Source organism: Eretmochelys imbricata, chromosome 10 (genome assembly GCF_965152235.1).
Source record: "Eretmochelys imbricata isolate rEreImb1 chromosome 10, rEreImb1.hap1, whole genome shotgun sequence".
In the NCBI taxonomy this organism is placed as follows: Eukaryota; Metazoa; Chordata; order Testudines; family Cheloniidae; genus Eretmochelys; species Eretmochelys imbricata.
This window is the reverse complement of record NC_135581.1, coordinates 82,350,118-82,377,548: the sequence shown is the minus strand read 5'-3', so window position 1 is coordinate 82,377,548 and position 27,431 is coordinate 82,350,118. Positions and strand designations below refer to the sequence as shown.

The following is a 27,431-nucleotide window of genomic DNA, read 5'->3' as shown; positions in this document are numbered from 1 at the left end:
TACTCTAGCGGGTATCAACTCTTCCGCTCATCTCCTCCCAAGCCTGACACCTCCTGCCCCATCTCTTCGAACATGTCTCTTCCTCACCCCGGCTCCTCATCCTAGTCCCATTCTCCTCACCTAGCCAGTCCCCACTCCTCCAGCTTCTCATCCCCATCTCCATCCCAGTCTCCTTGCCCAGCTTCCAGTTCCACACACACTCCCCCTTTCCAAAGCCCCTGTCTCAATCTACTCCTCCTGTCCACCCGCACGTCTATCTCTTGTTTCAAGTGCCCGAGTCTGGACACCGTATGGCTCACAGGCAGCTATGGGCTGGAGCATGCTCAGTACAGAAGAATCTTCAGAGTTTTTTGTTGCAACACTGTAGAAAGTCTCTACTGAGCATGTGCAAACTGCTTTTTTCAGAGGCTCATACCTTTGCCATGCCTGAGTGGATTTTCATGGGGATAGCAAAAGGCACATCCCAGCCTCGTAGGCCATCCCCCTGCCAAATTGCAAGTCCCTGCTTCAAAGCACGGAGAATGGTAGAGCTTTCCAAAGAAAAAAATACCAGAATTTTTAACATAGGCAACATAATGCACTTTCCCTGGCCTTATTACTGGAAATGGCTGAATACTTTTGTGTTCAAATTTTCCAAAAACAGTTCAGCCTGAGGCAGACGCATGGCATGGAAAATTTCAGCCCAAATAGTTAAAGTTTAGCAAAGTTATAAGTAACTGAAAATGGGGTCTTATAGTGGGAAGTGTCGGGTGACCTAAATAATGGGTGACCTTAATAACAGTTAATAATAATAATAAACGACCTGTTACGCTATAAGCTTGCACAGACCTGAATTGCTTTTAAAAAAACTTTCATTTTAATTTGTCTGCTTTTGCTAGCCCATATGTTTGCCTTGAGATGGCAAGATTCCCCCCCCTATAAATAGACATTTCAGAACAACTTTTTGCTGCCAGTTATCCATCCACACAACATTAGCATAATTATCACTGTGAATCTCTAATCTCTGCCATAACATATTCAGGTTTAAAATGTGGATTGGGTTTCATAAATTGTATAATTTGGATCTGTCCTGAACTAACAAATCTACAGGCAAATCACACTGGAAAGTTATGAACTTTATATAGTTTTAAGCCATAATCGCTTGAGATTTGTATAATGACAAGTGAGAAGGGAACTATGAATAATGTCTGCCACATATCCCTGAGGCAGAAACATATCACAGCCTAACTGATGGCTGTCAGGATAACCGTGCATTAATCTTTCATCTTCCTTATTTTGTTTGCAAATGTCTCTGAAGGACTGTGCTGTAATTGAGCTGGTGACAGTGGCAGAATTGTCAGAGGAATTTCTCTGACAACTTCTCTGAGTTGTTCCTCTGACAACTTTCTCTGAGACTTGGGCCCTCCTGTTTCGAGCCCAGCACAAATTGTTTCTGATGTTCTCCAGGGACCCATCTAAGGTAGGGGCCTATTGTTTTGCATTTATAGGCTGCTTCTGCACGTTGTTATCCGTGTTCATGGTCTCTGCTGCCACTGATAGCACCAGGAGATGTCTCTTGGCCCTTCAAGAGCCAGTGATGGTCTTTGCTGTGGGGTATAATTGTCTTTCCACAGCAAGGCTTGGCTATCTAGCCACTTCCTTGCATTAAAATTCCACTAAGAGATTGCTGATTTGAGCCCCCTTCACGCCCCTTCTCTCCACCCTTGGTCATCCCCTGTCAGGGAGCTCAGTCTTCCTGTGTTCAAGCTCATTATCTTGGAACTTTAGAGGCTTCCTTCAGGGCCTCATAAAGACAGTGACACTGCCCGTGCTTATCTGAGGGTTGTGTCCCAGCTGAACCTCCCGCTCTCTTAACAGGATAGAGTCTTTCTTTCCCAGGTTTCGCTGTGGGTTTACACCGAACGCAGTATGTTTTACTCCAGAGGCAATGAGGGTTATTTATCTCACAGTGCAGGTGAATGGGCTCACCTGGATTCCATGTGGACTGCTGCTGGTGGCGAGAAGTTTCTGGGAACAGATAAAGAGAATAACGAATGTTAAAGCTTTCCAAAGCTCTGTTATCTACCTACCTGGAGGAAAGGCCTACGTAAACTAAGCCTCCTGAGTTAATTTTCTCCATGTGAAAACAACCCAGCTGTTATCCAGAATTGGGTTTTGAGCCATCATGTTTGAGAGTGAGAGGAATTGCCTGTCAGAGCGGTTGGTTTCTGGCAGACACAGTTTTGCTGAAGGATTGAAAGGCTGCACGTGTGCAGGCTTTAAATGGGCAGTGAAGAAAAATACATGAAGCCATAAATACATGTGTGTTCCCTGCCCAGCCTGTGAGTGATACAGGGCTTGGAACGATGGTTTTGGTGGTTAGGTGACTCACAACCTCCTCATCTTGTGGCAACATTTCTGTAGCACTCAGACTACAAATGAAGGGCTGGATCCTGCAGTCACTGCTCTGGCAAAGCTCCCATTAACTTCAGATAGAGCAGCCGGTTTGTTCTTTCTGAAGATTTTGACTTCAGTGGGAGTTTTGTCTGAGTAAGGACTACACAGGAATGGGCCGAAGAGATGAAATCATGTTCCTTTCCCGGCCAAAGGTCTGGAAATGCACGGGTGTAAAGCAGGAGTACTTCAGTTGAATTCAGTGGCCTTATGCTGATCTAAAACTGTGATATGGCAGAATCAGGCTCCCTTGAGAGCACTGGAATGAGAGGGAGGTCTCTTTAGCTCTTTCTATTTAATTAGGGGGTTATTCTGTCCCCGCTGTGCATTTGCACAGCTCTCGTTAGCATTAATGGGACGTGGGGGGGTGTGCGTGCACATGCAATGGGAGAAGAATGCATATCCCTACCTGGAGATCCCCCCAGCCCTGCTGCCCCAAATCACGGTTCTTGTAACTTGAACAGTGTTTGCGGCGCATTGCCCAGGACTGAAGTGTATTGGCAGAAAGAAACCTTCTCATATCATCAGTATTTTAATCCCCATCGAAAGATAAGGACCAACTGGGCTAAATGCTTCTCTTCTGATCTTCCCCCCCACAAGAAAAATCAATACCCATCTGCATTTTTGCAGCGTTGATGCAGTGAAAATATGGAAGTGGGAGGGCCAGGTATAAAACCACTCCACATCCCAAACTCTCGGTGTGCGTTGGAATGTTTTCTGCCATACGAGGAGGGAAGAACGTAATAAATTGGTTCTAGCAATAGCTGGAACATGAGCAAATGTTTATATTCAGGGTTCCAAGAGCCTGAGACTAGCCGGGTAGTACACAGCAGAAGATATGACTGTTCTCTGGAGCACAGATAAGAGACCAGGGGCTTTCCTGTATTCCAGGCCTTGTCTGATTGTGTGAGCTGAAGGAAGCGCTGACATGGCCAGCCAAACCCGTGGGATAGCCCAGAATGCGTAACTTGATTGCAATGTACCGGCACAGCGCCCCCAGTGTTATGTCTGCCCTTCAAGGGCTTTGATCAGGAAACCTCCGGCTAATTTTAGAAAGGCTGCAAATAACCCTAGAGAGGAGCCAGCTGCAGCTTGCACAGACGTGATGGCGTGAGAATGTGGCACCCCATGGTGTGCCGTCCGATGGGGGATCGCTGGGCCGTCGGTATAGGCTGACATTGGTGCAAGCAGGAGTTTATCCCCTCCCCCTCTAGGATTCATCTCCCCCCCGACCTGTTCTTCATCTCCAACCCTTCCACCTGACCTGCTGACCGCATGCCCTCGTGGTGGCTGGATACCCGTCCCAGACTCTCCCATTCTTCTCCCTCTCCTTCCCCTCACAATACAAGCATGGTCTAGCCTCTCTCTGCCCTGGGAGTACGGCTACAATGCATGGCCCTGGCCAGCTGACTTGGGCGCTCGGGCTATGGAGCTAAAAACAGCAGTGAAGCCTGGCTCTGAGATCCCACAAGGGAGGAGTGGGTCTCAGAGCTGGCTCTAGCCTGAACCCAAATGTCTACACTGCTGCTCTTAGCCCCGCAAGCCCGAGTCAGCTGGTCCGGGCTCTGAGACTTGGTGCCACGGGATTTTTTATCACAGTGTAGACAGAAAGCCAGTCCTTGATCCCATCTCCCTCTCCAGTTTCCTTCCCACCTCTGCTCTTCCTCCGAGCTCATCCAGCAAGCTCTGGTCTTGCATTTCTCTCCCGCAGTGCCATCCTGGAGCCCCTCTGATCCAGCTTCTGGCCTCCCCACACCAATGGAGCTCCTCTGGCCACGGGCGTGACCGCTTGCTGGCCACATCTCCGGGCTTATGGTCCATACTCAATCCCCCTTAACCCCCAAGCTGTTTCTGCCCGGGGTGATTTGTTCGCCCCTCTCTTGGCTTTGTCCTCTCCTGCTTCCACCCTTCTGGCTGCTCCTTCCAAATCTACCTTGGTGGGTCCTTGTCCTCTGCTCCCTTTAGGCCCTTTCCCTGGGTGATCTCCTTTGCGCAGGAAGTTTCAGCTGCCATTTCCTCACTGGTGACCCCCAGACCTAGCTCTCCACACCTCAGCCTGCATCTCTGATGCCTCCTCCATAACTGAAATTCTGGCATTTCCTCCGCCCCCAAGCCCATAGCATGAGGGTCGTCTTTGACTCCCTCTCTCTTTTGCACCCCACGGTCAGGCTCAGTCCGAATCCTACCCAGCGTTTCTAAGATCTGACCATTTACTTCTATCCTCGCATCTTAAGCTCTTGTCCAGGCCCTCGTCACCTCTGGTTGTTGCTACTGCGACCTCCACCGACCCCAGCCATTCTGTGGCCAGAACCCACAGTCAGGGCTGGTGTGCGTGAGAAGGGAGTTTTGGAAGCTGCTGCTACAGAAGTGATCTTTAAGTGGCCAAGGGAGATCCCGAGCAGAATCAGCAGGACAGCAATGTGCTGTTCGATCATGTCTTTCCAGTCATCCTGCTTCTTAATGATTACATCCACAATGCAATAATTAGTGAGACAAACATTTTTCCAAGTGGCTGGTTAAACACAGGGTGTGTGAGGATGATGACTAAGGACATTAATGAAATAAAGATCCTGGAACTTGAATCGGGAAACTCTAAGTTGGTGGGTGAAATGGAAGCCAGCCTTAGCATTAGCTGATTTTCTTTCTTTCTGCCTGCCTGCCTGTAAATGACAATGACCCCTGACTCCCCAACCACCCCCCTCCCCTTGCAGAAGATGTCTTCCATTTTGGAGTACCTGGGCTCTGCACCAAGCAAACTCGTTCTCACTTGATTAGGAAACGTGACATACCCTACTGCAGCCAGTTCCATTCTGCGAGTCTTACAAACTGAACTGGAAGTAAAAGGAAAACAAACAACTTCATTCAAATCTCCCTGTGTATCCCAAAAGAGCATCTCTATAGATTAAAAAACCATTTGAAAGGTGTGTCTCCACCTCCCTGCTGCCAAGATACTGTGTTGAATCATGACAAATTAGTCCTGTAAATCCCAAGGGAATTGATACCTTGCAATCCACTGAGACTCAAGCAGGTATGGCGCAAGAGAACCCAGGTCTTTCACAGGCATTACCTGCCTTTCCTAAACATGACGCTTACACAGCTTTGGTTTCATTTGAACTAAGCTGATCTTAAATTTCCCCGGAGACTGCCCCAACCTCACGGAAGCAGTTAATTACCGAAGTGGCTCACACGAACAGGCAGGGCAGCGATGCCAGGAGCTGGCGTGGCGTTCCTGACAGCTGTCAATATGTAGCAATGATAATAATGTGGCAAAAAGGGGTGTGATGGGTTTTTATTTTTCTCCTTAGGGCTCATGTGGCCTCTCTGGCATCTCTGACAACACCCTCTTCTGTCTGGTGCTATCATTCTCGCAATAAGCGGTAAATCTTCCCTTGATGTTATGTAGCTCCTGAATCTCTTGCCTCACCAGAGCAGCCAGCGTTAAGAAATAGAGTGCTGAACATATTGTGAGCACTAATTTTGGGAAGCTCCTGTCTTAGCTAGGGAAGTCACAGTCCGTAATTCTGTTGGTGGAGCTCCTAAAGTCTGTGCAATGTCTTCTTTTCCCTTCAAACCCGGTTCAAGTAGCTTGATGTGCTTGTGATACTGTCGTCGTCTTTCTTTCTTTTTTTATCCTCTGGCAAAGTCATCCAGCGGGAGGGGGAGAGAACACCGCAAACGAAGGAATGCTGCAAAACATTTCAAAAGTTGCTGGTTTGATATTTTTGTTGTAATTTTGCTGACCCATATCCACCCTTGTTCACGGGGGCTCCCAGTCCTGTCACTTTCACACCTGCTGCCATTTAATTCTCTACATCCCAACTGGCTCTGCCGGTTTCTGTTTGTCAGTTTCATCTGCTCTGAATGTTCCACTCACCCCACTCCCGGCTCTGTAAGGCCTTTAATCTTTGGGAATTTTTTCCCCCCTGACATCTCTGAGTCTCTTGTGAAATGCAAATTAATTAGATTCTAATTACTCGCTGTGTGCTGTTTCTGTTTCACTCTCTTGTTAGGTTAGTCTAACATCTTTGTTGTCAGCTGTATGTTGTATGTATTCAGTCCATTAAAAGTGAGCCTCGTTCAGCGGGAGACAGGCAGAGCAAAGAGACAGTTTCTTCCCCTCCTGCTGGGATTTTGTCAGGAGCAGCTTTGTCAGCAGTTCCACGCAGCAGCTTAAAGGCAAACCTGGGCTCTTTTTTTTTATTGTTCATTTTTCTCCCCATTTTTTTATAACCTTGTGAGTTAAGCAGTTTCCACATAACGTTTAGTGAGCATCAGTTGACACTACAAAGTCACCAGGCACAATTCAACGCAGTATTTTTCCCAAGCTGGCCTTTGTTTATTTATGCAGAGGGGACTTTTTTTCCTTCAGCTGGAAACCATGATACTTCTGTGCTGGGAGCCCTGCTAGGGCAGCCTGGTGGAGAGCCTTCAGCTTTAAGCATCCCAAAGCACTTTTAATTCTGTGTGTGTGCACGGCCGCTGGAGTGCAGCCGCACTCGCAGTGGGGGAAGGCAGCCGACGGGTACCCAGCCTGCAAGCAGCCGTGGCATCACCCCCTCTCGCTGCAGAACGGTCATTGGATCCTGAATGCTCATGCAGAGCAGGTGGGACGTTGGTTCAGAAGGTTCCAGCCAGAAGAGCCTGACCTAGTAGTAAACTAGACGTTCCTTGGTTTCTCTAGTGTTGCCAAGTCTGTATTGCATTTACTCAGCCTGGTCCGTCTACCTAGCCCGGTACAGCCGTTGTTCTCTATATTTGTCATTTGTGGTAGTCTCTGACACCCGGGCATGGACCAGGACCCCGCTGTGCTAGGCGTTGTACAGACAAAAGAACAAAAAGCTTGTCCCTGCCCCAAAGAACAGTTGATGCTCTCATAAGATGCAGGCGAGGTTCTAGGTAGTCTAGTTACTACTCACCAGGGACCACACTCGGACCCTGCTGAGCTGCGAGGTCAGAGCAGGGCCCCAGCCCAGGGGGGCTCCATGCTGGTGAGAGATCTCTGCCTGAAGCTGATCTATATCCAGCTGGGCCCAGGTCCTCCAAGGTATTTAGGTGCCCAGTTCCCACTGAATTCCATGAATCTGGGCCCTAGCTCTATCCCACCCACAGTGACAAACACAACCAAAGGACTGGAAGCCCGTTAGCGGAAGTCCCTTCCCCTCGCCATGGCTCCGTGCCCATTCTCTGGACTCTTGGGATGTCAGTGTTGCACTCATCCTCCTGTCCTCAGTCTGCCAGCTGAGAGGGACCTGAATTTCTAAAGCACAAAAGTCCAACAATCCCTCTCCCCTAGGCTCCCATGCCCACACCCTCTTTATACATTCAAGAGTGCGAGGTGCTTTGATACTAGGCGATGGGCACCAGAGATGTCCCAGAGATGGCCAGATCAATACGTCATAAAGAAACAATGAAGGGCACAAGCCCAATTTATTTTCCTTTGCAAGTGGCCCTCAGTCCCCCACTTCAAGCCCAACTATCAGGCTCTCTTACTAAGCTAACTGGACTCTTGGCAGGTGGGGGCCTGTGGGATTTTCAGCGCATGGCCTGCTACGTCGTTCTCATGATGCCATGTGTCCAGTCATGGTCCTCCCAGCCATCAGTACAAACCGAACAAGAAATCACAGAGACCCAGAGTCTGGAATTAAAGCAGAAAATGATCAGAACTAATCCAGACTGCTCTATATATGCTAGGCAGAGAAGCAGGAGAATGCAAGACCTTGTTAAGGCTGCCTAAGATACATAATGATGGAGGCTGCCAGTTGGTCTTTATCCAGAGCTCAGGAAATTGGGGCAGAGGAATATTTAAGAAATGTGCTAGGAATGGAGGATAGTCAAACGGATTTGTTACATCCAGACATAGCAGGTACATCTAGTTGCACTGAACAAGTGGAGAGAGTACAGCCGTCAGCTGTGAAGTGAATAGCAAAGCTGGCATGTCCGTGATCATAATTCGCCTGGAAGGTTCACACCCCCTTCAGATCAATGGGTGTGAACGTTCGCACCTCTTGAAGAGCTTATTATTTCAATCTGCCTGGCTGCAAATGATTGGTTTAAAAATTGTGGGCTGAATACCTGCTACCTGACTATTTAGTCTCATTATGTCCTTTAGCTTTGGCATGTTTCTCATTATGACACTTAAAGTTACTAAATGGGAAGGCCTAGCCTAAACTGTAGTTTGGTTCCCTACATTTCTGACCCTCATAAAAGATGTGGACAATTAAATCAGTGTTTATCTCTGATAGCGTTTTCTTTTTAAAATGGAGTACTGAGACATTTCTGTTTCTCTGGATTTATAAATTGTACATGTTTCCTACAGGCAAAATTGTTGACACCAGATTAAACGAAAACCCAGGAATACTAATAAATGGCTTTCCTAGTTGCATCTGTGATCTGCATGGCCCACGGTTATGGGGAGATATTTGCCATCATTTGTATCATGGTAGAGCTGAGATCAGAGCCTCACTGAGCTAGACACTGTGTAAACTCCTAGTAAGAGACAGCCCATGCACTGGCAATACATAGATTATAAAACCAGAACAGATCACTGTGATTATCTAGTCTACCTGTTGTATAACACTGGCCATAGGACTTCCCTGAATGAATTCCTGTTTGAACTAGAGCCGATCTCTTAGAAATACATGTTTAATCAACTTTAAATGTTGATTTAAAAAATTGCTGGTGATGGAGAATCCACCACGACCCTTGGTAAGTTGTTCCAAGAGCAGACAGACCCAGGCTGGGAGAAAAGGCATGCTACTATGCCCATTTTACAGATGAGAAATAGAGGCACAGAGAAAATCAAGGGTGAAATCCTGGCCCCAGTGAAGTCAATAGAAGTTTTGCCCTTGACTTCAGTGGGGCCAGGATTTCACGCTAAGCAACTAACCCACTGTCAAAGAGGCAGCCCTAGGAGGTGACCCCAGATCAGTCTAGTGCAGTGGTTCTCAGCCTGCAGCCAATCAGCACACAGCTGCAGCCCGCGTGACATCCTCCTTATGGGTAGTGTATGTATTGTGTGGATGCAGTCCGCACAGAACAAGACTGGCAATGTTTAGTCGACTGGAATATTGGTACAACAGCCTGTCCTATTGTCCCATTGTTCCCCTGTGCTCTCTGTCTGCAGCCACCTGTTTTGTCTTGTCTTTTAAGTTTGACTGTACGCTTTTTGGGGGAGGGACCGTCTTTTGGTGCAGTGTCTGTGCAGCATCTAGCACTGGGGCCCTGTCCGTGAGTGGGGCCCCCGGTGCTACAGTAATCCCAATAAATAATACCAATCCCGACAGAGCAATGGCTTGAACACGTCCTGTTAGTGATGTGAGGTTTCCGGCAGGGCAAGAGGGAGAGAGGCTGGGGCATTGGTATTTTTAACTTTAGGGGGGGGTTAGGGTAGGAAGGGATTAGCTAAGTGGAAAGACTGGCCAGGAGAGAGAGCACTAATGGGACACGGATGGGGGGCGGAAGGAGGGGTGCGTGGAGCGCACGTGGACTGAGGCTAGGGGAAGGGAGGGAGAGGACGGGAATGCAGCACATTTAAAAAACCAGAAGGATGGTTCTTCGGTTCAACGTGTGATGTTTGTTTGGTTCTGAGAAGCATTCCAAGCCCGCTGGCAGTGAGTAACAGGCAACAGCTGCCGGCCTGGGGACGCACAATCCCTTCCTTGTCGTGGCATCAACGGAAAAGCAGATAGTGCAGTTCTGTCCACGCGACCACATGTGCAAACTGCCCCTTGGCAGACACCTGCACTGCAGACACAACCAGCCAGCTCACGTCGAAGTCAGAAGGCCACAAAAAGGAGAGCAGATTGTTCTGGGAACTGGAGCTGGCATGTTTCTCACCACCGCAAGGTAAAGTGTTTGCTCAGGTCGGAGCCTCTGTATCGAGCTGTGCTGCCCGGTGATCTCCCAGACGCATCCTACTGTGGAGTCCCTGGCGCAGCTTGGTCCAGCTGGTTTCAATGGGGGATCCTGATTCACCACCAGCTAAGAACGGTGGGGCAGGGACTGTCTGTCTCCTGTGTTTGTGCTTAGCACAGTGGGGCCCTGGTGCAGGGGTGGGGTTTCTATGTTCTACCGCAATACAGATAATAAAGAGCAACAACTACTCACACTGCACTGGGACAGATTTTGTCCAAACACTAATTTGGGAGAAGTGGCTTGCAGAAAATAAGCACTCTGGTCCACTAATTACAGGCCAGTGGTTGAGTCAAATTCTCCTCTCTGATCTCTTATCCACTCTGTGGATTTCTGTCGCATACTGTGTGCCTCAGACTTCCCGCTGGCACAAAGTGTAGGCTTTTCAGCATGTACGCTCGGGAGTTGGTGGAGGAGAGATTAGTGAGGCAAGATGGGCTGACTGTGAGCTAAATGGTGGTGGTTAGTTAGTAAATAAAATGAAAAGTGAATGGGAGGTATTTTTTCCCCAAGGCCTGAAGGCAAGGTCTCCCATCTCCAGCAGTGATGTGGTGGGGCAGACCGGAAGTCGTTTGATATCGGTATCTGATGGAACTGATCTGATATTGACCTCTCACAAGGCAGCCAACGTCTAGGATCCAACGCACTTGCAGAGATGTGTACTGGGAGCTGAAACCAGCCAACCCTGAGGTGGTACGTCCTTTATTCTAACTATTTATTAGAATAGCTGGGCTTCGATTGCAGAGCACAAGAAGAAGTGCAGTGAGAAAGATACCCTGAGTCAAAACTTAGGCTTTAGTTTTCCTACTAGGCAAGAGCAACTTGGACCCAGATCCTCAAAGAGCTTCAATGGGAGTTAGGTGCTGAAATATCTTTGCAGATCTGGGCCTTGATGCCTGTCCCGGAGAGCCCTAAGTACCGCAATATAGGCTCTTCTCTGCTCCCTGCCCAGCCACGTTCACCTTTTGCTTAGGCATATGACACTGCACACCTGTGCAGAAACCTCCAGTCCCTGCTTTTCAGGAAGGTGCAATGTCTGTGATCTCGATTCCTGACCGGCCTGCTGAGTGGGTACCGGCAGTGGAGCACGCCCAAGGAGCTTACACTTCCTTCCGAGCCCAAAGCGACGGCATGCCGACAAGACGTTGGATGCTGGTGTGGGGCTGTGTTCTGCTGGGATTGCGATTATTCATGTGTTCAGAAAAAGGAGACTAAATCATTATTCAGGCTTGTTGTTTGTCCTGCACTGAAGGACATCCATTGCCAAAGTCTCTCCCCCAGTTTCTGCTGAAGTTTCCCTCCCCCCATCCCCAGGAAGGGCTCTTGTTATGATCACTCCTGCCAGCAACTCCAGCATGGGGTCAGATGATCAGAAGGAGACAGCAACTCAAGCCAGTGGATGCTGTTCCGTTACCATCCCAGAGAGAGAGGTGTGGGCTGGGGATCTGAACCCAGGTCCAGGTACCAGCGACTCCTGAGCTCTAGTCCTGCCCCGGCAGCAACCCCTCGTTGGCCTCCAGCCTCCCCGTCTCAGCGCCTGGTCCGCAGTGATTGCACAGGGGGCTGTAAGGAGTTTGGAAGATGAAAAAGTCCTGACAAGTCCTGCCCGTTGCGCTGCCAACTTGCAGGATAACTGACGGGTTTTCTTGTGAAAGCCGAACAACGTGGTGACAGAGACATCTCTGATGTTGCTAGCACTGCCAGGATGGCCAGCCGGTGCCACTCAGGCCGACACAGCCACAAGGTACTCCTGGGCCAGAAAGACTACATGGGAAATGATGCTTAGTCCCTGGGCGTGAACTACAATGTCTGTGCAGCAAAACAGATCAAAGTTTTGCAAAGGTTTTTCCTCTGAATATTTTACAGCCCATAAATAATGTTAAAACCCAACCTGCATCTTCTCTCGCCCTGCTATTTTTCTCCTGGAGAAAGCATGGATACATCCTTCTATCCTGAGTTTGTTGCCCTAGGAGACACACTGACAAGCATCACAAGCTTTGAAAGTCAATTGCTCGCTGGAGTTGAAAATGTGTTTTCAGGTATCTGGCTGATAGATCCTCCATGAGGAGTATGTGGCTTGAATGTTAAGTGAAGTAACGTTGAGGGCAGCCCCTGGGGCGGCGAGAAGGGGAGATTGCTGGGCTGTGATTTTCAGTGATAAAATACTCCCGTTCCAAATGACCATAATCTCTGAATTTGAAGTCCTTGTTCAGTCACTTGATAAAGAAGGCACAATTTATATTTAAAAGCACTATAAACTTTCTGCCATTGCAGAAATTATTTCAACTGAAAATGAATGAAGATTAAAAGTTTCCATCCCCCCAGGGAAATGGTTGTGACTTTGGGTTTTACATTTACTGCTGCACACAGGTTGCAAAGCTTCCCAACGTCCGCTCCATAAACTGCAAAATTGCCAGCTAATAATCCAGGGGTTAATTCACCAAGAATTTCACTTTCGGGCCCTGTGGCTTCTGTAAGGTGCTAGGCTGAGAGCTCTGATGTCCTCTAGCCAGTGGTGAGCTGGAGCCGGTTCGCTAGAACCGGCTGTTAAATTTAGAAGCCCTTTTAGAACCGGTTGTCCCGCGAGGGACAACCGGTTCTAAAAGGGCTTCTAAATTTAACCGGCCAAAAGTGGCGCCTTAGGGGCCGACCCCATGGGTGCTCCAGCCCTGGAGCATCCCAAGGAGTCGGCGCCTAAGGCGCCACTTTTGATGTGATCAGTGCGGGGAGCGGCCACTCCCCCTGCTCCCCCCCAGCTACGCTCCCCTGCCCCTAGGAGCCAGAGGGACCTGCTGGATGCTTCCTGGGAGCTGCCCCAGGTAAGCACCTCCGGGACTCCCCACCTCGCCCCCCAGCAAGTGCCTCTGGCTCTTAGGGTTGGGGTGGGCACCCACTACGGTGGCCCACGAGACCCTCCTGCCCGGTTCTGGGGGCAGTCAGAGGACAGGGAAGGGGGGTGGATGGGGCTGGGGGGAGGCGTCAAGGAATGTGGGGGGGTTGGATGGGGCAGGAGTCCCGGGGGGCGGGGGTGGGCAATGACCCCCTCGTGGGGTGAGGAGGGAACCCGTTGTTAAGATTTTGGCAGCTCATCACTGCCTCTAGCTACCAGACGGGTGCTGCATATCCACCCCCGAGAATGGAGGTTTCCCCAGTAATGTGACTCAAGCCTTTTTGGCAGGATTAAGGAGATAATGTCTCCAGGGCCATCACTCCTTGGTGCCTCTGCTGAGGCTGCCAGTTTGGTTGAGAGTGTTGTGATTTCAGGCACCTGTCCACTAAAACCTGAACTGTAATTATCAAACTTATTTCACATGAGTCATGAAACACCTGTCAGACCCAAACAACTCAGGAAGGCTTCTGACCTGAGCTGGATTTGAACTGGTGATCACCAAGGCTATGTCTACACTGCACGCCCCCCACTCCCAGCCACACATATAAATAGCAGTGTAGACAGTGACGCACTGCTTAGGTGAGCAGGACACAGACCCAGCAGAGCCTTCGGGTATGTACCCACATGGGCTTTCTACACACCCACGCTGTGCCTAGTGGAACAGTCCACTCTTCACTGCAGCATATAGCTACAGGTACCCTGCACGCCAGTGTAGACAAGGTGCAAGAAGCGATGGTCGCTGCATTGCCTCAACTCCCATCTCTTTCCTATTTCAGCCATCTTGGTAGTTGAGGATTTGCTGTAGAGCCCCTGGTTAGAGTATTTGAACACGGAGGGAGAGATTTTCAAGTGCTTAAAGATGAAGATAGGTTCCTGCTGGAGTTTACAGAAGTGGCTGTCCCTGGGTGTTGGGCAGCTCATCTTCTTGGGTTTTTTTGCCAGTCCCACTAGCTGCCCATCTGCATTTGTAGGCCCTGGGATCCGCAATTCCTCCAGTCCTTCCATATTTCTGTACAGTCACGGAATGTACCCCGAGACCTCCGCTTACCATTATTCCCAACAGTATTTTAGTTTGTGGGGAGAATAGAATAAAGGCTGGATTTATTCACATGCAGGGATGCACCATTTAATTAGGTCTATGGCTAATGCATCAAATCTAAAGCTGTGTACCAGAGTACTCGTGTCGGTGGGAATGAAAATGCAAACAAACCAGCAATGCATGTTTGATGTGGTTTAAATTAATCTCGATTGCTGTCTAATATTTTAAAAAGACACTTTTTATAACATGCAAGAATAATGTAGGAGAACTAATGTTCCCGTGTGAAACACCTTTCAGAATAATGATAAAGGTGCTCTTTAATCTACTGTGAGAAGTCTTTGTTATGAGAGCCTGTCATAGGAACAGGTGGCATCATGGAATAAATACAACAATTAATGAGGGGTAAATTTGCATCTCCTGACTTTTGCACGCCTGTTCTTAGTACAAACGGTTTGGTTTGGTTTTCTGAGTGAGTCAAGAGAATTACAGGAGACTTGGGCTTTGTCCGTTGTTTATTTATACTTCCAAAGACGATAAAGTGTCAGAGACGTGCTGCACGTGAACGAAATGCTCCATTAAATTTTCCCTCTGAAATTAACCATGTTCGTCTAAAATAAGAGCTACAGCCTAATGATGGACTGATGCAAATTTCAATTTGCATAAATGAGCTAAAGCACTCATTCTTACTGCGCACTACAGGCCCAACGGGCAGGGAAATATTAACAGGGAGTGCCTGGACTTTCATTAACGTACGCATTCGAGAGGGGAGACTGGAGGGAGTCGACTGAATTCTTAATTGTTCCTTGAACAAATATGGGCTCCCAACATGACAGAGAGAGAAAGCATTCCTTTTGGAGCCAGGGAGAACATTTACAATGATGTTCTGATACCGTGGAGGAGGCCTGTATTCCGAAAACGTGCTGCATTTCAGATGAAGGTCTCCAGGGCCTGGCATGCTGATTCAAACAGCATGATGGCTAGTAGATGTGACAATGAGACCTTAGGCTCTGCTTGCACTTTCCTTCAGTTCCCCCCCTCCCCCAACCAAGAAATTCATGGGGCGGTGAGAGACACCTGAGTTTCTTGAGTTTCTTTAAAGGCATGCCAGGAGTGAGCACCCTTTCTGGAGCTGGCATAATTAATCAAGGGCCCAATCATGGCCCAACCCCTCCGTGCAAAGCCCCAGGAACTTTGATGGTATTAGAAGGATTGAAATGGACCCCTGAGACTATTTTCGCTGGCTGGTGAGGAGCTGGCATAAGGGTTCTATACCAGCCCTTCTCCCATCACCTGATGTATGGGGCAGGCCAAGAGTGGGAACAGTGGAGCAAGTTGTGGCTGAAGCACAGTGGGGTCTAGCCACTCCCTGCTTCCTAGGGCCCATGCAGAGCCAGGGGAAGCAAAATGTTAGAGCAGCTCTGAACACTGGGAGGGCAATTGTGGCTGAAAGCCACTTCTGCCTTCCACCTTTTGAGCACATTAATGGCATAACACACGAAAATCTGTGTGCTGGGAATACTGCAGCAATAACAACAATACCTAGCTCTTGTATGGTGCTTTTGAATGGCAGAGGAGGTCAGTATGATTATCTCCATTTTATATATGGGGAAACTGAGGCACAGAGCAGAGACTTGACTTGCCCAAAGCTGTCCAGCAAGTCAGGGGCAAAGCCAGATCTCCTGAGTCCCAGTCAAGTGCTTGTCCAGTTGGCAACACTGTTTCTGCAGTTAATAGGTGGGAATCCATGCACTGGGTAAATATCTTGGCTTTTTTCTTTTAGGATTGTGACAAGGTCGGGCCAGATGGCTACAGGAGAGTAATAGAAGGCAGCTATATTAGCCCCAGGTTAAGTAGGTCCCTTTTCCCTGAGTAAGGTAACAGGGAAGGTTCCAGAACAATCAGGAACCTTCTGGAGACAATTAAGACAGACAGGCTGATTAGAACACCTGCAGCCAATCAAGAAGCTGTTAGAATCAATTAAGGAAGGCTAATCAGGGCACCTGGGTTTTAAAAAAGAGCTCACTTCCGTTTGTGGTGTGCGTGTGAGGAGCTGGGAGCAAGAGGCATTAGGAGCTGAGAGTGAGAAGGTGGACTGCTGGAGAACTGAGGAGTACAAGGATTATCAGACACCAGGAGGAAGGTCCTATGGTGAGGATAAAGAAGGTGTTGGGAGGAGGCCATGGGGAAGTAGCCCAGGGAGTTGTAGCTGTCGCACAGCTGTTCCAGGAGGCAGTCTAGACAGCTGCATTCCACAGGGCCCTGGGCTGGAACCCGGAGTAGAGGGCGGGCCTGGGTTCCCCCCAAACCTCCCAACTCCTGATCAGACACAGGAGGAGTCGACCTGGACTATGGGTTCAGAAAAACGGCCAAACTGAGGGCTGCCATGAAGCTCCAAGGCGAGCAAATCTGCCAATAAGCGCAAGATCCACCAAGGTAGAGGAGGAACTTTGTCACAGGATGTATAGCACTTTTGTGTTTGTGATGTGGGTTGGCACCCAGAATTTGCTTGGTTTATGATAAGAAAAAAGATTGAAAATTTGTTATTAGTGAATTTCAGCAGTGGGCTCAGAGAGCTCCACTTGGCCACTAAGAACACTATTGCTTGGCTCAGCAAATATGCAAACGCTAAATAAATGACTAATAATAATATGAAAGTAATGGCATAACAGAGAATCAGAGATGTATGGCAAGATAGGCTGCTGCTGAAAGACAAAGGCTGGATCTAGCTTTCAATAGGAAAGGGAGCAGTGCTCAAGTGTGCATTTTCTCTCCCTCTCTGGAAATAGCCACTGGTGTAAAGAATCTGCCTCACGCCCTGGGTGCTGTCAGGACTAAAGGAGGCACTGACTTGCTGGTGGTCCGATGCTACAGCTCCCTCGAAAGAGCCGGGGAGTTCTGTGTCTCTGAGTGCATGAGCTGTAGGCTGGTGTACAGATAGGGGCGTTGTGATTACCGCTGTGTGTGCTTTTCTCCACCATTTTTGCCTACACAAACGCAGCTGCTGGCGGCTGTTGGGAACTCCAAGCAGGGGATTAAGCAGAAAGTGCAGGCGGCATGTTATCTTGGTACCTGCCATGTCTCTCTTATACTTTCATCACCCTCACCACAAAGTCTAAACCCTCCCAACTAGCACAGAAACCTAAGGCAACACAGCAAGGGCTGTGGTTTTGGGTTGGGACTCTCAGAGCTGCTCCCTGGGCCTCGATATTATTGCTACAACTGGACAGCAAATTTTCAGTGAAATATATTTTTATTGGAAAATGCCAGCTCATCCAAGCCAAAACCTGTTGTTGAAAAAGGTCTGTTTCAACTGGAAAAAACAGTCAGATCGTCCGAATGTTTCCTTTCAACCCTTTGGAAATGGAAAGTTCTGGCTGGCCAAGACTTTTTGTTTAGAGATGTGAGCTCACGGTCACACAAAATGACCAAAATTGAAACCTTTCAAAATGATCAAAATTAAGCATTTTGAATAACACAAACTGATTTTTTTCCCCCCCAGATTTTCAGTCAGTGAAAATTTTGGGGATTTTGACTTTTTGTCCCAATTTGGAACAGGAAAAACGTTCAAATTCTCCAAAATTTCCACAGGACAGAAAAACAGTTTCCCAGCCAGCTCTGATTATTTCCTGATTTGAAGGGTACCTTTGCAAAGTACATGGGACCTAGGAGTTGGCAAACTGGCTGAGCCCCATAGCCCATCCAGCCCTGTCTCCTGCAATAGCCAGCAGCAGATGCTTCTGAGGAATATAATGACATATCCACACTACCTCCTGACTTGGAACTGTGGGAGCCTAAATGTTTGGGAAAGCTCTTCCCCTCCCTTCAACGCCAGAAGTGTGTGTTTTGGAAACTGCTCTGCCAGGCTGTGGAACTCCTTGTTTTCTCTCTTGTGTTTTGCTAACACCAGCATTAACTTGGTGCAAAGAACCATGTCGTGCATTAGCACAGAAATGCTTCTTTCACCATCATAATGCATCCGATGAAGTGAGCTGTAGCTCACGAAAGCTTATGCTCAAATAAATGCGTTAGTCTCTAAGGTGCCACAAGTCCTCCTTTTCTTTTTGTGAATACAGACTAACACGGCTGCTACTCTGAAACTCATCATAAGCTTGCAACATATAAGTTAGCAAAGCACAAAAGGCTACCAGTGGTTCTTGCTAGCTGATATTTGACCAGCATATGGGGGCAGAACTAGGCAGTGGGCTATTCTAGTAATTGATTGGTCCTATGGGTTGTTCTGTACCTCTCAGCAACATCCAGTAAGTCCAACATTGTCACAAGTGACTAGTGACTTCGGGTGCCTTCAATTTTCAGTGCCCAGGTTGAGACACATGAAAAGGGATCTAGATTTCACAGGGTATTGAATACCCTACCTCTGAAAATCCAGGGCACTGGCTTTGGTGAGACCAGAACTGCCATTAGTGTGCTCTCAGAGTGAGAGTCATCCCTGTTCAGTGGGAAGAGAGACTTGGAAAGCAATGTGGTCTAGTGGGTGCAGCACTGGACTGGGAATCAGGACAGTGCGGTTCTTTTCCTGGCTTGACCACTGGGTGACCTTGCACAAGTCACATACCCCCTCTGTGCCTCAGTTTCCCCATCTGTAAAATGAGGATAAGGATACTGACCTCCTTTGTTAAGCGCTTTTGAGATGTACTCATGAGAAGAGTTAGCTAAGGGGCAGCGATTAGTGTTAAATGGAGAATAGGCCCTCGTGCAAGCTGTCTGCTCAGGGGTGAATCACACCTGCAATCAGCGAGAGCTAACTTTCTTGGTTTTACAGAACTGTTCTGCTCTGGACAATACTCCCAGAGGAGAGGGTGTACCTCTCCTCTCCGAGCAACACTCCACCGTACAGAAGCCACAAAGCTATCTTCATCCTGTTCTGACAGGAGATTCCGCAGTTCTTAATTATCTCATTAGCTTTCAGTGAGCAGGGGGAGGATTTGTGTTAGGAATGCACTTTATTCATCATTATTAACGCTGACAATCGTGACACGCTTTTCATTGCCTTGATAACACCTTCAAGAGTAAATATAAATGCTCATCTATTATTTAAAAAAAAAAAAAGCAAAAGGTGGCTCTAGAACAAAAGGTGGCTCTGCGAACTGTCACCGAAATATGAGCGATGAATCCAAGGGCGATACACAGGCAGGAGAACACGGTTACACTCGAAGGCCTGGGATAGCTGCCACACCACCTGAGTCAGCGCTTGCTCACAGCAGACCTGGGCTGCTGGGCTCTGGCCCGGCCTGCCTGAGTGCAGTGTTTGCCACCCCGCTTGTTTACACACCTACATAAATGTGTAGACCCGGGGGGGGGGCTGAGAATTTGGAAGGGAGCTTTGCAAAATCTCTTAGGAGACTTATGTTCTGGCGTGTGCAGCTACCACGAAAGTGCAAGTGGAAGGCGGCTAAGATGAGGAGGCCAATACAATGAAACCAAACTAAAACACCTCGTGGACCTCTTGATTCCAGATTCCTGTGCCTGTAAGTGCCACCCATCCCAACTTGGGCAGAACAGCCCTGAGATGAACATTTCCAGTCCCATTCCCGGGCTGAATGACTCTGGGGCAGCATTCACCCAGGATGCCCTGCAACGCCGCTCTGCGCCTGCCCGAGGCTCAGGGTGGGTGGGGGGTCTGAGGTGGACCTTAGCCCCTGCTCTTCCCCAAGGCCCCACTCCTGACCAGGCCAGAAGCCAGAGCAGGGCAGTAGTAAGGACCAGAAGACAGGGCCACTGTGGGGAGTCCCAGACCCTCCACCTGCCCTGGGCGGCGCATCCCAGGGGCGGGGACAGGGACCGGGGGCTGCTGTCAGGCACCCTCGCCCTCCACCTGCCCTGGGCTGCAGGGCTCCCCACAGCGGCCCGGGCTCCCTGAACAGCTCGTACCACTGCCCAGCTCCCGCTTCCGGCCTGGCGGGGCAGGGCCCCAGGAGGAGAGGAGGAGCAGGGGGTGGGGCCATGTGTCCCATTTTTGCATTTTGAAAAAGGTGGTCACCCTCAGCATTCATGTATGTAAACATAGGGCCTCGTGCCCTCCGGGGCTGGGCATCCGTACCCCCCATTCTCACTGATTAGACTTGAGACCTGAGGGGACTCATCACTTCCAAGGACTGCTCTTGCTGGCTCAGGCATCAGGTAACCAGCTGAATGTCAACCCTAGGTGAGCTGTGACCCAAAGTCCCCATTACCATCTGAAGGTCGTTCACTGGCCTGTATGACATGCGGCGCTCTCAACCCAATCCCTGAAAGCACCTGCCTCACAAAAAGCCTGGATGGGCACAGAGGTTAGACCACCCTCTGGCCCCTAGAGGCTGTCCCTCGTGTTCAAGGCTCAGAAATAAGGGCCAAAGGAAAACAGAAGGCCTGGGGAGATTGCATTCTGGCAGCCTGTGTTGTTCCCATTGCTACAAGCTTCATGTCTCCAGCAGGGAAGGATTAGCTTCATGCAGGAGGAGGCTTTTCTTTTCTTCAGATCCGGAAGGCTTGCATGTATAGGGTGAGTTTGCAAAGGTCATCAGCTTTAGACACTCTTTAAAATAAATGTGTTTTGGTGTTTTTAGCTAGAAGGAAGCTGTGCTCTCTATAAGGAGCAGAAATATCCCCAACGGGGAGGCTGGCACAGCTGGCTGGGCAGCATGAGTTTGATCTGCTCTTTGCATTTTTCCAATTGGAATTTTTTTTTTTTTTTTGCAGTCTCTCCATACCTGGTCCCCAGTCCACCTGTTCTCTTTGCCATTTCTGACCTTGTTTTTATTGGCTGTTTTCCTCTGCATCCCTTCCTCGTGCTCCCCTTCGTGTCCGAGTTCTAATCCAACCGTCAAACTCATCATGTCTGAGCAATTTAAGCATTTTTTTTTAAAGGCGTCCATGGGCAGACCCAGAATTAGTGCTGGGCACAGATGTTATCAAGAAGAGATCTAAGACCCTGATTTGCAGGCACAGGCTCCAACTCTCGCTGAAGTCAGTAGGAAAACTCCCATCGACTACAAGGGGAGCTGGAGCAGACCCAGATGTCTAAACTGTAGCTTTGGCCGCCACTAAAATGGAAACTACTTATCAAAATCAGGCCCGGTGCATTTTCTCAGCTCTAGTCTCCAGGGCTACCAGCTGCTTCAGGAGCACTTAGAAGGCACATTTTCAGCTAGCTTGCTGAACAGCCTCCCTGACTGTGGGTGTAATTTTCTCCTGCAAAAAAAAAAAAAAGGCCTTCATTTATTTTCATCTTAAAATGAATTGCAAGTGCAAATCTTAGTAGTTACCCATCTAACTACCTGACTAAGGGTGGAAATTAAATGTTAGATATTTAAGATCAGTGACTGCAGTTCAATTTGTATGTAGGGTGACCAGACAGCAAATGTGAAAAATCGGGACGGGGGTGGGAGGTAATAGGAGCCTAAATAAGAAAAAGACCCAAAAATCGGGACTGTCTCTATAAAATCGGGACATCTCATCACCCCGATTGTATGTCCAATAATGCAGGTGCATTTTTCCCCCACGGCATTGATAAAGGGGAAGCCAGGTGATTAACAATGTATCCAAAAAGATGGAGGGGGAAAAATGGTTCTTCTGGAATGTCTTAGCGAGAAATGTTGGGGTCTTTGTAGATGTCACGTATTAGTCTCGGTGTTCTGATTTCTTGGTTCTGTTTCAACACCCTGCTTTGCCTTCTAGCTTGCAATTCTAAAGCGCAAATGTATAATTATGGAAATTCTCCGTGTTCATAGTACGTATTTTGCAAATAGAAAAGTGTAGCACTGTTCATTTCTCGTGCTGACTCAGACCTGCTTGTCCGAGACAATGCCAATGGCCACATTAAAGATGCCCCCTGAGAAGACAGTGCATGACAAAGAACTCAGGGGAAGAACGGCCATTCCATCCCACCACCACTGGCCCCAGCTGGCTTCACAGATCCCTTTGCATCAAAAATCCATCTCTTAGACCTTACAGGGCTGGCACTGAGTTAGCATGTGCTGCTGTTTGAGGCTGTATATGTATCTTCTGTTAACCCTGGTTCAGCTCTACTGTTGATTGCAGCAGAAGTAGCTCTAGTGTAGACAAAGCTCCTGCAGACAGTGGTGTTTACACCTTCTCTGAGCAGGTCTTCTTAACATCGTGTAAATGCCAGTGGCCTCTGACACCTTCACTACTGCTCCTGCCTCTGCCATTGGAGCAGCGCTGGGGTTAGCAATAGCGGGGCAAAGTTCAGAAGGCGGCAAGGCCTGCGGTGCTGCCCGATCCGTCGTGAAAGGGACGCCCCACTGGGTGCCAAGTTGCAAAGGCCACATGTTCTCCACATGCATGAGTGTTCGGAGCAGACAGGTCAGAGTGGTGCTTTGGCTCAGAGCTGGCCGTGATTGCCTCCCGGCTGGTTTTCTAGGTGAGATGCTTTTACCCAGAAACGTGAGCAGCCTGAGTCCAAAGTTTCCTTTGGCAGGAAAAAGGTCTCCCTTTCCTGCTCTGTATGGCCCACATCCTGTCTTAAGTTGGCCCCGACACTTTCTTCCGTTGGTCAGTGAATGGTTGATGTGCCAATGCATTGACATTCCATATTCACACCCACCTACAAACAGTCCTGGGGAGAAGGCTGAGGTGGTAGGGTGGAGCTCCTCTCCAGGCACTAACCATTCTTTATTAGTTGGACTGTGTTGTGGTGGTGGTGGCCTGCGATGCGAAGAGGTCAGAGTAGGTAGACGGGTGGTTCCTTCTGGCCTTAAACTCTCTGGTTGGATGATTCTGGAATTATCGCCAATGAAGTACTGTCCGGGCTAGGAAACTTATGCATAAGGCACTTCTTAAAGGAGGAATTGCAGACTCTGTTTAACGTTGGCCTTCATAGCACTCATAATAGTGCCTTACACTCCCATCGCACTCTGCAAACATTAATTCTCACAACACCCCTAGGAGGTGGGGGCGTAACTGTTAGTCTGGGTGTATAGACGGGGAAACTGAAACCAAGAAGTTGCCCATGGCCGGAGTGAGTCATTGGAGGAGTCCCGGTTAGAACTCTGATTGACCCGTCGCTGTTCTCAGGCAAGCAGGCTGTGCTCCCCGGCTCTGATGAGCTCTGCAGTCAGATATCTTAGGCAAGAATCCTGTTCAGTGCGTTAGGGCAGAGATGCAATTGACCTTGAGACTGCTGATCCATGATGATGCTTTCTGAGTCTTTCAAGGCTGTTAGCCCTTGTATACAGACTGACTCATACACACAGAGGATAAGGAGAACCTAAGGCTCCAGTCAACTCCTGTCATGAACTAAATGAGGAATTTTCCAGGGACCACAAGCCATTTGAGTCCACAGATGACCTCAAATATTTTCATTGCAAATCAGCAGTTCTACGTAGTTCAGTCTAGGCTGTATTTGGTTTTCAAGGCTATGATGTCAGAGGGTATCAGCTGTCTGCTTGCCTTCTGTTGGGATCTGAGGTTACACTGTGAAAATGGATCAGAATTCTCATTTATGGAATGTTATGTGAGAACCTTCATCATTTTGTGTCCCCCCTCTCCTCCCCATCCCCCGTCCCCACTCCAAATTTTGCTTTAGGCAAATAGCTATTTTCACATCGAAACCATGAACTTGAGTTCCAAAATGGGTCCTTCTCAGTCAGATGGGTCTGTTTTCCCACCAATAAATGGCAAGCCTTAGAATAAATAGCAAACAAACAGCAGAAATCAGAAAGCTTATTTTTATTACAGGTGTAAAGAAATTCATGGCAGGTAAAGAAAATAAATACAGCTAAGGAATTGAATTGATAGCCCTCCTCCTGCCCCTGGGAGCCACTCAGATGGGGTCTCCTGTCCTCCCATCACTGCTTAACAATACAGGAGGTATTCGAGCAGCTCTGGTGATTAGTAACAAATAAGCTCTTGTTGCAGCACCTTTCGTCTGAAGAGTGCAAAGTGCTTTAAAAACAGTTTGGGCCGCATTCTGCTCCATTCAAGTCAATGAGACTTTGACTTCAGGGGGATCAGGATGGGGCCTTTATTTTTCACAATATCCCTCTGAGGCCCAGAACACCTCACTTTGCTGATGGGTAAACCGAGTCACGGGACAGGTGACAGACTGGCTCCAGGTTACACTGAGTATGTCTGTACTGCATTGTAAATGTAGGGCTGTGGGATCTGATCCTGTGGGCGAGCTGTTTCCAAGCCCATGCTTGAGTGACCACACTGCATTGCTGGACCTGGGTCTCGCAGCCCCTTACTGCACAGCGCAGACCTTCTGACTCAGGTCTGAGGCTTGAGCTGCATCCATACAGCCAATGATAGGGCTTGGATCTGAGTCATTGTGGGACTCTGGCTTGTGGGTCCAAGTCTTGGGTCCGAGCACTTGCCAGAGTCAAACAGATTTGTGTGTGGATGGTAGGGGGGTTGGGGCTCAAACCTGAGTTTACAGTGGGCTGATAATGCAGTGTAGACACACCCACTGAGTCAGTGACTAGGCTGGGAATAGAGCCCTGGAGACATGAATCCCTACCTACCTGCCTGTGTACCTCAAGCATTTGGTAGCACTCATCTCCACAGTACCTAAACGCCAGATTTTCAAACGTATTTAGGCCCATTATGCAGAAAGGCACCAAGGGGGATTTCAAAAGCACCGGGTACCCAACGCCCATTGATTTAAATGTATTTAGGCTCCTAATGTCCTGTGAAATCAGCATTCCTGGGCCTAGGTGCTTACCCACATCTTTAGACTCTTAAATACCTTTGAAAATCCAGCCCTAAGTCGTTTTCAGTTAAATGAGATCCACAGAGTCGACTTCATGGAGTCGTCTGTTCTTCCCTGGTTATACGAGGGTTTGCCTCTGGGAATGTTTAATAACTGATACCCACAGCCCCAGTTCAGTTTTAGTAGTCAGTCAGTAACAGCAATTGTCCCCCTTAGTTTGCTCTTTACATTTGCAATGCCCTGGACAAACCAGAATTAAACGATCAATTAACCAATTTATCCATTAATCGCGATCGGCATTTGAAGAACTGGAGACTGTCGCCATGTAACACGAATACCGTCCCCACATTTTGTGACAAATGCTTTCATCTAGTAAATTACCAGTTATAATTTGCATGAGGGCTAAAATGCTATTTTCGGCATACATGTGTTTCCAAGTGATTATAAAAAGCAGACATTAATGTGTTCCACTTAGACATTCTGTGACTGGTTCTTAAAAAACCTTTCTTATTTTTGTAAATGGCATTAGTATCTTCATTAGGTATTTAAAGCTTTTTAAAAAGTAACTGATTTCCTTGAAGTCATTAAAGTCTAACCTTTAAACTCCAGGAGTCTAATGGTTCAAGCCAAGCATAATGTTGAGGCACATCTGTGATAAATCTGCTTTTAATCTCCACAAAGTGCTTTTCATAGATTCCAACTTTAACGTATTAGGTGTTGGATGAACACACTGAGTGCTAGTAAAATACACTCGATTGTAATCTATTGCCTTTTACACAAAGTGGCATTTGGTTTTATTAACTACTGAAATATACTGAAAACTGTTTAAAAAGCACCATGTAAATCTTTAAGATTCATGCTGGTTAATTTTATAGAAGTGTAATTCCTTGCAAAAGTAACAGGCGAGTAGTTCTGATGGTGATTTAATACATTGTACTCGATTAACCAAAATCTTGTGTCTAATTTCAGGGAAGCTTTGATTAATACAACTTCTTTCCTCCTCGAAGGAAGGCCCCAGATGCCTAATGCAGGAAAGGAAAATTCCTTTCGGTGTTTAGTAAAGAGCCTCAAGCTGACAGAAAGAGGTGCCGCAGCCGGCGTGAACAGCACTGGCTGCCTGCTTCGTATGGCTTGCGCCATCGCAGGGGAAGGATGCTCTGCTCGGGATCCCTTAGGTTCCAGTTCAGCAAAGCTCTTAAGCAGGTGAGTGACTTTAGGCACACACGTAAATCTCATTGAGTTCAAAGGGATGCTGATGACTCTGCTGAGCTGAGGGCCTAAATGGGCACCTCCTGAAACTCCAGTCTTCCCAGAAAGGAAGGAGGCACTGGGACAGCTCTGGTCTCCGTAAGCGCATGGGAAAGCCAGTTGGCTAGACGCAGAGCCGGAGTCGCTCTTGAATTTGTCCTCTTACTGACAGCAGGATCCGCCCTTCTAGGTGCATATCTTATAATGAATGCCTGAGACTCAATCCCACCCCACCTGCTAGGCGTCACTCAGGGGACACGTCAGAAGTGCATCCAGCACCAGCACCATCCTGCTGGTGCATGGTAGGGTGACTCAGGGCAGGTGGCGGTGACCCTAGGATGAGCAGTGAGGGTCCCAGCCACACTATGGCACGGGCGCTGGGATCCCAGGGGCCTGGCCCTGCCCCAGGAGAGCAGAGAGCGCCCCCATGGGGCCAGTCTTCCAACCTGGTGAGTGCTAGGTTGCCCTCTGGGTCTGCAGCACAGCCCCTGCTTCTGCACTCTCACAGCTCAGGGTTAGGGCTAGGGCTAACAGCCTGCAAATGGGGGGAGGTCTTTGGGGGCCCTTCCAATACAGAAGACGCCAGGGTGTTATTGAAGGGAAGACCTGCACCGTGAAGGGGAAAGCCTGCCTAAGTCCCTTGGGCCTTAGGCTGTCGTAGGGGGAGCCCTGAAAGGGCCCAGCTGTCTCCCAGCCCCATCCACTCCTGCAGAGTTGGCAGCCCACAGAGCCCAGTGTGATGGGGGACGGGGGCTCTGTGGGGTGAAGGGACGTAGAGCTTGTCAAAAAATGCCCATTTTTTTCCTCACAGAAAAAATTGTTTGTAATTCTTCCCCCCTCCCAAAACCTCCTGTGGACATTTGGGGGTGGGAGGGAGGTTGTTTAAAACAAGAATGAAAACACTCCAAAATTTTAATTTTTTTCATCAGAAAGTTCAAAGGAAATCAACATTTTCCTTGAAAAACCGTTGTTTCCTTCAAAAAGTCGTTGTTCATCCAAAAAACAAACAAACAAAAAAAACCCCACCAGCAAACAAGCTGTTATTTCCCCAGCCTGTTCTAAACTCACAGAGCTTGTGACTCCCTCTGCCCGTGGGGAGATTCAGGCTCCAGACGAGAACAGGTCTTGCAGGAGATGAGAAAATGTCTCTGCTTCCCAGCACTCCTTGTTTATTTTCAGCTCTAAAATAATGGGCTCACCTGAAGCGAATACTTCCCGTGGCGGTGTCACCCAGAAGCCCC

General features: G+C 48.5%; 1 long non-coding RNA gene across 3 annotated transcripts in view; it reads right to left on the bottom strand.

Annotated features, from left to right (window-relative positions):
* LOC144270739 (uncharacterized) overlaps positions 1-27,431 on the bottom strand; it is an 88,028-nt gene that overhangs the window by 25,159 nt on the left and 35,438 nt on the right. For all 3 annotated transcript variants that reach the window (XR_013347233.1, XR_013347235.1, XR_013347234.1), the window contains exon 2: positions 1,969-2,007. This is a non-coding gene — a long non-coding RNA (uncharacterized LOC144270739). The remainder of the gene's footprint in view (positions 1-1,968; positions 2,008-27,431) is intronic.